The sequence below is a fragment of the Arachis ipaensis genome, chromosome B10 (assembly GCF_059453495.1).
Source record: "Arachis ipaensis isolate K30076 ecotype BB chromosome B10, ASM5945349v1, whole genome shotgun sequence".
Lineage (NCBI taxonomy): Eukaryota > Viridiplantae > Streptophyta > Magnoliopsida > Fabales > Fabaceae > Arachis > Arachis ipaensis.
In genome coordinates, this window is record NC_142435.1 from 127,995,611 (window position 1) to 128,009,272 (window position 13,662).

A 13,662-nucleotide genomic window follows, 5' to 3' on the forward strand; every position below is an offset into this window, starting at 1 on the left:
ACACTTGGGACCACTAAAGCCTTAAAGAGAAGACACAAAGTTGAGGATTTAATGCGGAAGATTTGATTTGATTTGATTTGATTTTGTTTTGAATTAAGTTTGTATTTAATGATTAGGTTTTGTTTTAGTGTTTAGTAGATAAGGTTAGAAACACTTTGAGAAGGAACTTTCGAACCTTCGACCTTTTGCAGTTTTTGATATTTTGGTTTTTGATTTTGAAGCATGAGCCACTAATCTCCTAAGTTAAGATTAGGAGCTCTTTTGATTCTTACGGATTAATGTTATAACTTTTCTATCTTGATTAATGTATTGATGTTTTCTTAAAAAAATTTTTTGTTTTTCATCCCAAGGATTTGAATGTGTTGAAAAATAATTCTCTTCTGATTTGAATTTTTTTAAAATCTCGGAAAAGTTAATTAATTCAATTTAGCTTGAAAACTTCTTCTCATGATTCTTAGGTTTTGAATTTGGACTTGATAAGTGACATCGAATAATCAACCAAGTTTGGTTCTTGAGAATTGTGTGGTTTTTAAATCAGTGAACGTCCTTAATCTCGTCACAATTAATTAATCAAAGAATTGATAATTGATTAGGATTAGAGAAATTGAATTACCAAAGAATTAGAGTTTAATTACTTATGATTTTCCATAGAAACATCATTGTTTAATCAAGGTGAAAAGTGAAAAACGTTTTTTCGGAAGTTTCAATATCTCTGAAACCTTAACTCTTTTGAATCATATTTTTCTCTCAATCACTTACGACTTGCTTTCATTCAATTCATCTTTAAAAACCCTTATTCTTGATTGTCTGACTAGAGTGATTAATTGACCATTGTTTGCTTAACCCGCTAATCCTCGTGGGATCGACACTCACTCACCATGAGTTATTACTTGATACGACCCGGTGCACTTGCCAGTAGTTTGTGATTTATAAAATTTGCATCAAGTTTTTGGCGCCGTTGCCGGGGATTAATTGTGATTAACAAACTATCAATTAATCGATTACCTATATTAGACATTTTTTTCTTTATATTTCTCTTCTATTTCAAAAAAATATATATTTCTTTCTATTCGTCCTTCTTTTCCTCTCTATTTACCACATGGTGCGTTTGATTTTATTTTGTGTTTTGTGTTAAGGAAAATAATGGGGAAAGACTACATGTGTTACTACTCATACCCTAGGAATGATTCATGTTACTGTGGATGGGAAAATTATCCGAATTTTAGTTAAAAAAGTCAAGACCAAAAAAACTCCAGTGTTCCGTATTCCATTTATCAAGAACCATCATCTCCTTACTCATACCAAAAACCGCTATCTCTCTACTCATTTGAGGAACCATCATCTTTTTGTCCATATCAAGAACCATCTCCTTATTTATACCAAGAACAATCATCTCTTGATCTTGCCATGAAAAAAGTACAACACACATTGGATACATTTATGCAAGATTCTTGTCAAAATCCACAAAATTCATTTCACAGCCCACAAAACTCCTTTCATATCCCTCAAAACAACTTCACCATAGCACTTACATATCCACAAAATTATTTTCAACCTTCATCTCTTGAGCTTGCTGTAGAACAACTTGTCCAAAGTGCCAATAGATTCAGTCAAGAGTCTAGAGCATATAGAGAAGAAAGTGAAGCCTCAAGAAGAAATCTAGAAATACAAATGGCCCAGATGACACAATATCTTATTGAGCAAGAAAAATGCAAGGCCATAAACTTGAAGAATAGAGTAGTGCTTAGCAAGGAGATTCAAGATCAAACTGAGGCTACAAAGGAGGAGTTAGAAGTGCAAGAGCAAGACCAAGGGGTCCCTGCACCAAGTGAAACTCAAATGAAGAAGGAGGTTGTAGAGGCATATAATCCTAGGATTCTATATCCTCAAAGGCTACAAGAGGTGACAAAAGAACATACAAAGTCCTCCCAAAAGAAGCAATGCAAGATCTTACAAAAGAAAGGGAGGAAATCAACCAAGGAAATCCACACTCCAATGAATCAGGGAAGTGCAGGGTAGTTGATTTATTTGAACCATTAATCCAAGAAGTTCTTGATGAGAAGGACACTCCAACCAATACACAACAATAAAGTCTTGAAATAAAAAAGGTGAATGCAATCAAGGACAACACTCAGGGATAGATTGTGACCAATAAACAAAAGATAATACCCATAAAAAAGAGAAAGTCAGCAAAAAGCAATCCAACCCCCTATCCCAACAAGCAAGGTAAATCAAGCTAATAACAATAAAAGAAAGCTTGTTAGGAGGAATTCAAATCTGAGGGTACCAATTTTCCCCTCTTCTCCCTTGGAGTCATTTCTTTTAACTAATTGGAAGAAAAATGAGAAAATTCAAGAACAACCATAAAGCTTGTGACGTTAAAGAAGCGCTTATTGGGAGGCAACCCAATGTTTGGTATTTTCTTTTCATTTTTCTTTTTGCTTTGTTTAAGGTTGTGTATGTGTTTCATGAATTAAGTTTGGTGTGCTACACCAACAGGATGTTTGCTTTCACTGGGTACTTGGCCTAGTTTCACATTGATTGTGTCACAATAAGTTTGGTGTTCTCACACTAAGTTTGGTGTTACCACACTTCACTTATGCAAAGTCCATCTACCATGCAAACACATTAACAACCCCATTATCTTACTCTATTTTAGCTTCCATTACATTCTGTTTTGATTTGGTTTCTTTTAAATTGAATAAGTCTCTGCATTACTTGAGTTTTTCACTTGATAATCCTGTTTACACCTATTTGCATCACCATTAATTCTTCTTTTCTTTGTTGCTTGAGAACAATCAATCATTCTAAGTTTGGTGTTGGAGGCTATGCTCTACATAACCTAAAAGATGATAAAGAGAAAGGCAATGAGAACTAAGGTTGTTTCCTTCTTTTTTTGTTATATGCATTTATTTTAGTTTACTCTATCCTAGATAATTCATTTAAAATTTCTATTTGTCAAGTACATGTCATTACTTGTCCATCATAACCCACAATTACAATTATGCTTGTTCCTGAATGTAAGTAAGGAGCCATGTGCTAAGAAAGAAACAAGGGATTGATCATAAAGAGTATGACAATATGAGTTTGAAAGGTCAAACTAACTGAATTGTTCAATACTTACTAAGCCAAATTGCTTGAGGCCTTAATCTAGAGGACTATTATGGGATCCTTGTCATTGAAAAAGCCTTGGAGAAACAAAACACAATGAATAATAATTAACAAAATGGGGTCGAAAAGAGAAGCCAAAGGCTCTGAGTACCACTGACTATGGAAATCAAAAGAAAAATAAGCTCAAAGAGCCCTCCTAAGTCAAATGCTTGTGGTGCTTATGTATCAAGCAAAAGCTTGAAAACAAAATATTTAGAGTCACATCTAAGTTCAAAGGTGCAAATCACCCCCCAAAGAAAAAGAAGCCAAAGGCCTGAGCACCACTGATGGAGAATGTTGAAAGAAAAATAAGTTCAAAGAGCCCCCAATCAAGTGCTTGTTGTGATTATGTATTAAGCAAAAGTTTGAAAACAAAGCATTTAGAGTCACGACTAGGCTCAAGGTGCAAAGCACCCAACAACAAAAAATAAAATGTGCAAAGAAAGTAAATAAGCTTGCTTCAAGGTGATGATTCAAGGAAGGATTCCATAATCTAATCCGGGTAAAGGTCTTCAAAGATTATAACCATTTGTGTTGAATTGTGCATAAGTGAAACGGATAACCGAAATCATTTGAATTGCCACCATCCATCCTTGCATTTTGAGCTTTAAGATTTTGAAGATTATTTCATGGTTCTTTATTTGCTTGAAGACAATCAAATTTTAAGTTTGGTGTTGTGATGTGTGCGCATCATGATGTATTTTTCTATACTTTTTCGTATAAGAAATAAATGCATAATGCTTAATTATGGAGTGTTTTGGTGCTTAAGTTGTATATTGCTTTAATCCCTTCCATTTGATGAATTTTGTAAGAAACAATAGAAAAAGAAGTAAAAAGCACAAAATAAGTTCAAAAAAAAGCAAAGAAAAATTTTTGACATGCTTTAAAGCTTCGGACATGCTTTGGAGCCTTATGCCACGCTTTTGAAAGCGTGACACCTGAAGAAAGCGTGGCCCAGTAAGAAAGCAAGCGTGCATGCAAGGTGTTACCAACGCCAATGAAAAAGCCCACAATGGCGTTATTAACGTCAATGACACCAAATGAAGCAAAGGAAGCATGCATCATGCTTTAATATAAAGAAGGCAAGCATGCATGTTAATTAATGAAGCATGAAGCAATGAAGGAAGGCATGCATATATTAGCGTTAATCAAAGGATACATGCACGAAGCCAATCAAAGCAATGCATGCAATAGGCGTCATTGAATGAAGCCAATGAATAAATGAAACGTGCATGGAACAATGAAGAATGAAACCAAACGAAGAATAAGCCAATTAAATTAAGGCAACTACTCAAATGAAGATGTTAAAAATATCTTTTTATGAAGATTCTTGTGTTAAAAGTGTACTTTATTTGTTTAGCCACACTTTAAAAAAAATAATACTTTTGTAACACATCAAAATCAAACCATACATTTCATCATCTAATGGTAAAAAAGAAGCATTTTCATATAAAGACAATAATAAAATCTTCATGGTAGTATCCACCTTAAATTAAAGGAGTTGGCGTTCTAAACGCCAAGTTATATGGGAGTTGAAACCTAACACGCCTTTGACAAACCATTTGGGGCATATTTTGCATGGACGTGTAACGCCCCCTATTGGCATGCCACACGCCATATTTTGCATGGACGTGATTCTGTTGTGACGTTCCACACACTAAAGTCCGGCATTACACATTGGACCAATTTTTTAGAAGACCACTTCAAGGAGCCATTTGAGTCTTTAACATGCTAGAACAAGGGCGTGTCACAAATTAAGAAAGAGAATTCCATAGACTACAAAGGAGTGACATTTTACACGCCACACATTGGCGTTTCACAAGCCAAAGGAAAGTTGCTCTTAGGGAAAGAAAAAGCGTGGCATTTCACAAGCCAAAGGAAAGCTGCTCTTAGGGAAAGAAAAAGCGTGGCGTTTCACACGCCAAAGGCCCAAGTCTCCACAAGCCATTTTTTGGCAACACTCAAAGTCCACACTTGAGACCACTAAAGCCTTAAAGATAAGACACAAAGTTGAGGATTTAATGCAAAAGATTTGATTTGATTTTGTTTTGAATTAAGTTTGAACTTAATGATTAGGTTTTGTTTTGATGTTTAGAATATAAGGTTCTTAGAAACACTTTGAGAAGGAACCTTCGAACCTTCGATCCTTTTGCCGTTTTTTATATTTTTGTTTTTTTATTTTTAAAGCATGAGCCACTAATCAACTAAGTTAATGTTGGGAGCTCTCTTGATTCCTAAGGATTAAAGTTATAGATTTTCTATCTTGATTAATACATTGATATTTTTTTAAGAAAAAGTTTTCATTATTCATCCTAAGAATTTGAATGTGTTGAAAAATAATTTTTTTCTTATTTGAATTTTTTTAATATTTTAAAAAATTTAATTAATTGAATTGTCCTTAAAAACTTCTTCTCATAATTCTTAAGTTTTGAATTTGGACTTGATAAGTGACATCGAATCAACCAAGTTTGGTTCTTGAGATTTGTGTGGTTTTTAAATCAGTGAACGTCCTTAACCTCTTGTCACAATTAATTAAAGGAATTGATAATTGATTAGGATTAGAGAAATTGAATTTTTAAAAGATTGGAGTTTAATTACTTATATGATTTGTCATAAAAACATTATTGTTTAATCAAGATGGAAAATAAAAAACGTTTTTTCAAAATTTTCAATATCTCTAAAACCTTTAACTCTTTTGAATTATATTTTTCTCTCAATCACTTACGACTTGCTTTCATTCAATTCATTGTCCCTTTATGCAATTGTCTTTGAAATTCTTATTCTAGATTTTAAAATTTTTATTTAATTTTAAATTTAATAAAATTATACCAAATTAGTTTTTAAAATGTTTGAATCCTACTTAAATCTTCGGATCGAATTTGATCATAGATATTCCTAAGCTAGTAGGAAGTTGAATGAGAAAGGTGAGGAGACGAGAGTAAAGGGAGACAGAAAGGTATTTGGAGTGAGTGAGTAAAGTGGTTGGGGGGACCATTCACAGCCATACGCGTGTTAGTATTGTTGCTCCTTTCGGCGTCTCTCTCACACACACAGTCTCTTAGACAACCGTGCCACCTTTGCTTCACTCTTTCCTACTTCCTCATCGTAACGTAATTCTCATTCACCAACGACAATTTTTTTTATCTGTTTATTGACATTCTTTTTAACTTAAAAAAGAAAGCTACAGCCTATAGTAGTAATAAATAATTAAAAGAATACATTATTATGTTTAATCATAAAATAATTATACTTAATTCTATTTATAAAATATATAAACTTTTAAATAAATATCAATAATTAAGTTGTTTTATTTTTATTATTAAAAATATTAGTGTTGAAATATTTTTATAAAAGATAATAATTTATTTTAATAAATATTATTAACAATATAATATATTTCAATATATAGAAAAACACTTAAAAATACCATAACAAAATTATAAATTTAATTTTAATTTACTATTAATATAAAAAAGTTATATATATAATTAATTATATATTATTATATCAGTAAAAATAATTAATTTTTAAATTTATTATTTAAGAAATTATTTAAATATATAAATTTGTTTAGAGAGCTAACTATATAAAATTGTTAAAATATATTTTATTTTATTATTACTAGTATGTTTTTAGATTTAAGTCGAGGTTTTTGGCTTGGATAAGAAAAATACACATCAATGGGATGTTAACATAAAGTATTAGGTTCCTGATGGAGGAGGCAGTCACGCTGAAGAAGAGGTGAAGAAGTTTAGGTTAACCACGTGGCAGGATGATAATACACAGGGTAAACTACTATTTGGTTTTCATGTTTGGTTTCTAAGGTTTTAAATATTTTAATTATTTTTATTTTAAAAAATTTTAAATAGATTTAATATTATTTTATTTTTAAATTTATATAAATAGTTAATAAAATAAGTGACATAGACACTAATAATATTATTGTTAAGTTATATTTTTGTGATAAAAAAACATAACTAAAAATATTTTTTGTAATATTTTTTTTTTCAACTTCCTTCTTGTTAAAAACTTCAAAATCTCATCGATCAATTATCAAAGTTCCAAAATTAAGAAAAAAAATTTTACTTTAGTAATAATTAATAGATCAATTTTATTTACATATTAAAACTAAATGTTATTGACTCTTAAATATACTAATTATTCATGTTAAATTTAATAATAAAATAATATTAACTCTGTTTAAAAAAAAATTTAATTTAAATAAGATATTTAAAATTTTTTATGACTAAAATAAAATATTAAAATTATTAGAAATTAAATTAAAATTTGGCCTTTGCCCTAATACATATAATGTTGCATGTTATATTTAGATTCAATAGTACCACATCAAAAAAAGGGGTGGTATGCTACTAGTGTTTAGGTGTGTCTACCAATTTAAAACAATTAGGAGGCATGCCCAACGAAACATTTTGTTCTTTTTAACTTTCTTTGCTTTTACCCTACATCGCCAAACACAACCAGTTATTGGGGATTGGGACTGCTATGTGCTACATAGATAGACAGTAAGAAAAACAGTGTTATACTCCAATGGGACCATCCACTTAACCGACAACTAGTACTACATATATAGGGGTCCACTTCCTTCTTCAATCATCATCTTCTTCCTCTTCCGCTTATTTTATACATCCTTATTAATTAATTCATCAATATAAAAAAGGTCGTGACATGTTCATTTCAGTATATCCAATTTTATTTTATTTTTTTTATAAGTAATCGTTCATTTAAAAAGTTTAGATAATATTAAAAGTTTATTTTACGAATCATATCCATATCTAATATGATTTTTTTTAGCCCTTCTGAAAGTGATTTTTTATTTTTACAATATATTTAATGTATAAAAAACATAAAAATTTAAATTTGATTTATATTTTTATTTAAATATCTTAACTATAATATTCTTAAAAACTGTTTTTAAGACACTTATTAACAAGATCCGTTTCTTAACTACTATTTATTAGTGCTAGAAAAATATTTGCTGAACAAAGTATTTTTGTAAATACAATCCATTTTTTTTCTTACATATTTTTTCTTTTTTCTTTTTTCTTTAACCAGTTTTTATTGGTCAAATAAACTTAGACTAATTTAATTGAATTTAGTTATTAAAATAACTTAACTATATAATATCACCATTTATGCTAACAAGAGGTAGCTACATAAATAATTTATAAAATTTAGGGGCTTGCTACACATACAAGTAAAAAGGCCGTACAAGTTTTACAAGTTATCAGCCCAAACTTCATTAACACGCGCATTAACTCATTCTGAATGGAGCGTAACTACACGCGCCCCGATCAAACGGTTCCTCTTCGTCTTCTTCTTCTTCTTCTTCTCTTCTTCTTCTTCTTCTTCCTCTTCGTCTTCTTCTTCTTCCTCTTCCTCTTCGTTTTTTTTCGATTTTCATGGTTTCTAAAATTCTTTTTCTTCTTCTTGCTGCACGTTCTTCTTCCTCTTACTCTTCTTCTTCTCCTTTTCTTTCGTTTCTACACGTTCTTCTTCCTCGTTTTCCTCTTTTTCTTCTTCTTCATTTACGTCTTTTCTCTCTGTTTTCTCTTTTTTTTCGATTTTTCATGGTAAAATCGTTTTTGAAGAAGAAGAAGCAGCAGAAGATGAGGAGGAGAAAGAGAAAGAGTTCTGAATTATGCATAAGATGTACTTCAACGAATTTTGGTTTGGGTGAATTCTTGTAACCGTTTGGGTGTATTTTCTGTAATCCTTTGGGTGTATTTCTGTAATCATTTGGGTGTATTTGAGTGATATCTGACTGATATCTATGGGTGTATCTGACTCATATCTATGGGTGTATCTTACTGATATCTATGGGTGTATTTTTCATTTCAGAAAAAATGGCAGGCAGAAACCAAGCTGAAAAAAATGTAAGAACAAATATATGTCTTCGATCAAATCATTTTTTCATAATAGAAATATATCTAACTCTAATTTTGCTTTGTTTACAGCAAATCAAGGACCTAAAGTGTGCAACCCATCTGTTGAGTGAGAAATTCAGAAATATGAGCGAGGAGAAGTGATGCAATAAGACTGTCCAGGCCATCCTCATTGTTATTGAGTCCATTTTGTCAGATAGATTCTAATGATATTGTCACTGATTAATGTAACTGTTATATACTCTTGTAAGAAATTGAACACATGGTGTAAATATATTTGATCCAATTATAAGTAAATTTTTTTCCATAATTAAACTCTCTCTGGTGTATTCAAAATGTCTGATTTACAGGTACTATAATATGAAGTGGTGATCCAGATAGATTGGAACTCATATATGACGGTCTGCATAGAGATCTGCATAATACACCCAAACACAGACTATAAATACACCCGATAAAAAATTAAATTTACACCTCTACTGCAGATTTTAACCCAACACTACCTGAAAGCCACTTGTTGTCCACAAGACCAAAATTAATTAAACTCTCTCTGGTGTATTCAAAATGTCTGATTTACAGGTACTATAATATGAAGTGGTGATCCAGATAGATTGGAACCCATATATGACGGTCTGCATAGAGATCTGCATAATACACCCAAACACAGACTATAAATACACCCGATAAAAAATTAAATTTACACCTCTGCTGCAGATTTTAACCCAACACTACCAGAAAGCCACTTGTTGTCCACAAAACCAAAATTAATTAAACTCTCTCTGGTGTATTCAAAATGTCTGATTTATAGGTACTATAATATGAAGTGGTGATCCAGATAGATTGGAACCCATATATGACGGTCTGCATAGAGATCTGCATAATACACCCAAACACAGACTATAAATACACCCGATAAAAAATTAAATTTACACCTCTGCTGCAGATTTTAACCCAACACTACCTGAAAGCCACTTGTTGTCCACAAGACCAAAATTAATTAAACTCTCTCTGGTGTATTCAAAATGTCTGATTTACAGGTACTATAATATGAAGTGGTGATCCAGAATTCCAAATAGATTGGAACCCATATATGACGATCTGCATAGAGATCTGCATAATACACCCAAACACAGACTATAAATACACCCGATAAAAAATTAAATTTACACCTCTGCTGCAGATTTTAACCCAATACTACCTGAAAGCCACTTGTTGTCCACAAGACCAAAATTTAGCAGAAAATCATTCCAATTCCTATCAAATGAGTCTTTGCTATGAGGGTTTCATTTTTCCTCTTTGCTACATGTAATCAATTGATTCTTAATCTCGTTTTCCTTCCTATTTGTGCTCCACTTCGCCCTGATTCAGCTGACAATCTGAGGTTGAATCATCCATTATCTTCAAAACGAGTTCAAACTTTGATTTCAGAAACCAGAAAATCGAAAAGAAAACAAAGCTGGAGTTACAGAGAGAAGAACTAACGTCAATGACGAAGAACAAACCAATGAGAAAGGAGAAGAAAAGAACGATCGAAAAACCAGGGGAAGACGCGCGAGAAGAAGAACGATGAAATTTGGAAAGAAGGAAAACAAAGAAGGAAACAAATCTTTTAAATTTGGTAGTTATACAAACGCGGGATCTATGTATAGCGCGTGTAAGTGACGTAGGAGTTGCAACGCGTTTTAGTGGATTAGGCGTTAATGAACTTGTAATAGTTACAAGCCCTAATCGCTTGTATACTGAGCTTTTCCCTAAAATTTAAATGGAAAAACTTTATGATCTCATAATGAAATTAATAACAATTGCTCCAAGAAAATTTTTTTAAAAACGATAAATATGGAAGGATTTTTAATGTAAAAGGTAACTTTTTTAAAATTTGTGTGTAATGAATCATTAAATATTTTCCAGAATGTAGATTTGTAATCACTAATATAATAAATGAAAAATATAGACAATTTCATAATATATGTCCTAAAAATAGATGATAAAATTATTATTAATAAAAGATTTTAAATATTTTTATTTAATAAATAAAAAATAAATGTACTAAAAACTTAAACTTTTATTATTCAATAAAAACTTCAACTTTATCTCAAATCTTTTCCTTTCGAAGATTGGATTTTTTTAAAATAAAATAAAAAAATTAATATTTCTCCAAATAAGATTTTTCAACTTTAATTTCAAGAATACAATTTTTTTTTTTGTATTTAGGACAAGTTTACCGCACTTTCGACAAACTCTATAATTTATATAGAGTTCACTGCACCTCCGGCAAATTTTAGGTTGAGTTCGGCGGAGTATATAAGTTTATTTTGTGAGAAGAAAACCAATTGTATTATCTCTAGCTATTTCAATGTATATGTAAACATATATAGAAAAAATGTTTACTATTCTAGGCCCTATCATTTAGCTACTAGCTACTGATCCTATAATTTAGTATCTTAATTTATAGCTTCCATATTTATAAAAAGAGATCTCTAAAATAAGTTACAGAATTCCTATAATTAAGCATAAGAAATCTCAACACTCCCCCTCAAGTTGGTGCATAGATATCACACATGCCCAACTTGCTTAAGAATTTTGAAAAAACTTGACTTGAAACTGCTTTTATGAGGATATCTGCCAGTTGATCTTCTGATCGAATCTTAGGTAACTCCAGAATCTTCGCATCTAGTTTCTCCTTAATGAAAAATCTATCTACTTCCACATGCTTCGTACGATCATGTTGGACTGGATTATGAGCAATATCACATGCAGCCTTGTTGTCACAATACAATTAAATTGGTTGTTTGGGGGAAAAATCCAAATCCATCAAGAAGAGTCTTAGCCATAGTGTTTCACATAGTCTAAGTGTCATTCCTTTAAATTCAGCCTCTGCACTTGAACGTGCTACAACATTCTGCTTCTTGCTTCTCCAGGAAACAAGATTACCTCATACAAAGGTGAAATAACCAAAAGTTGAACGTCGATCATCTATTGTCCCAGCCCAATCAGCATCTGTATATGCATCCACATTTTGACAATCTGTATTTTTAGTGAACAAGATTCCTTTTTCTTGGAGAAGATTTCAGATATCTCAGAATACATACCACTGCATTGATATGTTGTTCTCCAGGATTATGCATAAACTGGCTCACAACACTCAATGCATATGCAAGATCTAGCCTTGTGTGTGCCAAGTACATTAACCTTCCAACCAATCTCTGGTATCGCCCTTTATCGACTGGCACTTGATTTGATTCAACTAATAACTTCAATCCTTCTAAAGTATATTTTCTTTGAGATAGAAAAATACCTTTGATGGATCTAGACACTTCGATGCCAAGGAAGAAGTTTAAAGGGCCGAAGTCTTTCATTTCAAATTCTTTAAATAAGTAACTTTGTAATGCCTTTCTTTCTTCAGGATCATTTTCCGTTACCACCATGTCATCTACGTAAACAATAAGTGCAGTTATCTTACCATGTTATTTCTTCAAGAATAAAGTATGATCTGTATTGCTTTGATTGTAGCCTAAAGCGTTCATGGATTTGGTGAATCTTCCAAACCATGCCCTTGGAGATTGCTTAAGCCCATACAACGACTTTTTTAATCTACACACTTTTTGAGTGTGTTTTTCTGGTATCATGCATCCTGGTGGAAGGTCTATGTAGACTTCTTCAGACAACTCTCCATGTAGAAAGGCATTCTTTACATCAAACTGTTGTAATGGCCAGTTCAAATTCGAAGCTAAAGACAACAAGACTCGAATTATGTTTATTTTGGCTACAGGTGCAAATGTTTCTGTATAATCAATTCCATAGACCTAAGTGTGCCCTTTAGCCACTAGTCTCGCTTTAAAGCGTTCGACTGTACCATCTGCTTTGTACTTCACTGTATAAACCCATCTGCATCCGACTGTTTTCTTCCTGGGAGGACAATCAACAAGCTCCCAAGTCTCATTTTTTTCAAGGATTCCATCTCCTCATTCATAGCTGCCTTCCATCTCGGGTCGGCTAAGGCTTCCTGCACACTGTTAGGAATAGATACAGTAGATAATTGATTTACAAATGATCGATTTGATTCAGACAAGCGGTGATTAGACACATAATGACTCATAGGATATTTGACCTTACTAGAAATCTCAGGTTCATATGTGGGTTTAGGGATACCTCTGGTGTGACGTGGTGGTAGTTGTTTTCTAGATGGTTCAGCCATATCAGGAGCATCCTCAGCTGACGAATGGTTGTTTGGTGTATTGGTTTCTTGTGGTTTGAGGGATTCGGATGCCGATGATGGACTTGATACTTCCCTTTCTAGGTGCTCACCATTACCCAAGTTCAACTCATCCATATCTCGAGCATTAAGTTCAGCAACCTCCTTTCTAGTAGGGAGTTCTACTTCTTTTGGTATTCGAAGATCTAAAGTCAGAACTTCCTCTTGGTACTCCCCCTGAAGTTCAAGCTGAAGGGAAAAATATATTGTGTCTTCATGAAAGATGACATCCAATGTAATAAACATTCTTTGTGTTGGAGGGTGATAACATTGATACCCTTTCTGATAAGTAGCATATCTCACAAAAATACATCGCAATGCACGAGGACTCAATTTATTGCGCTAGTGTTTATGGAG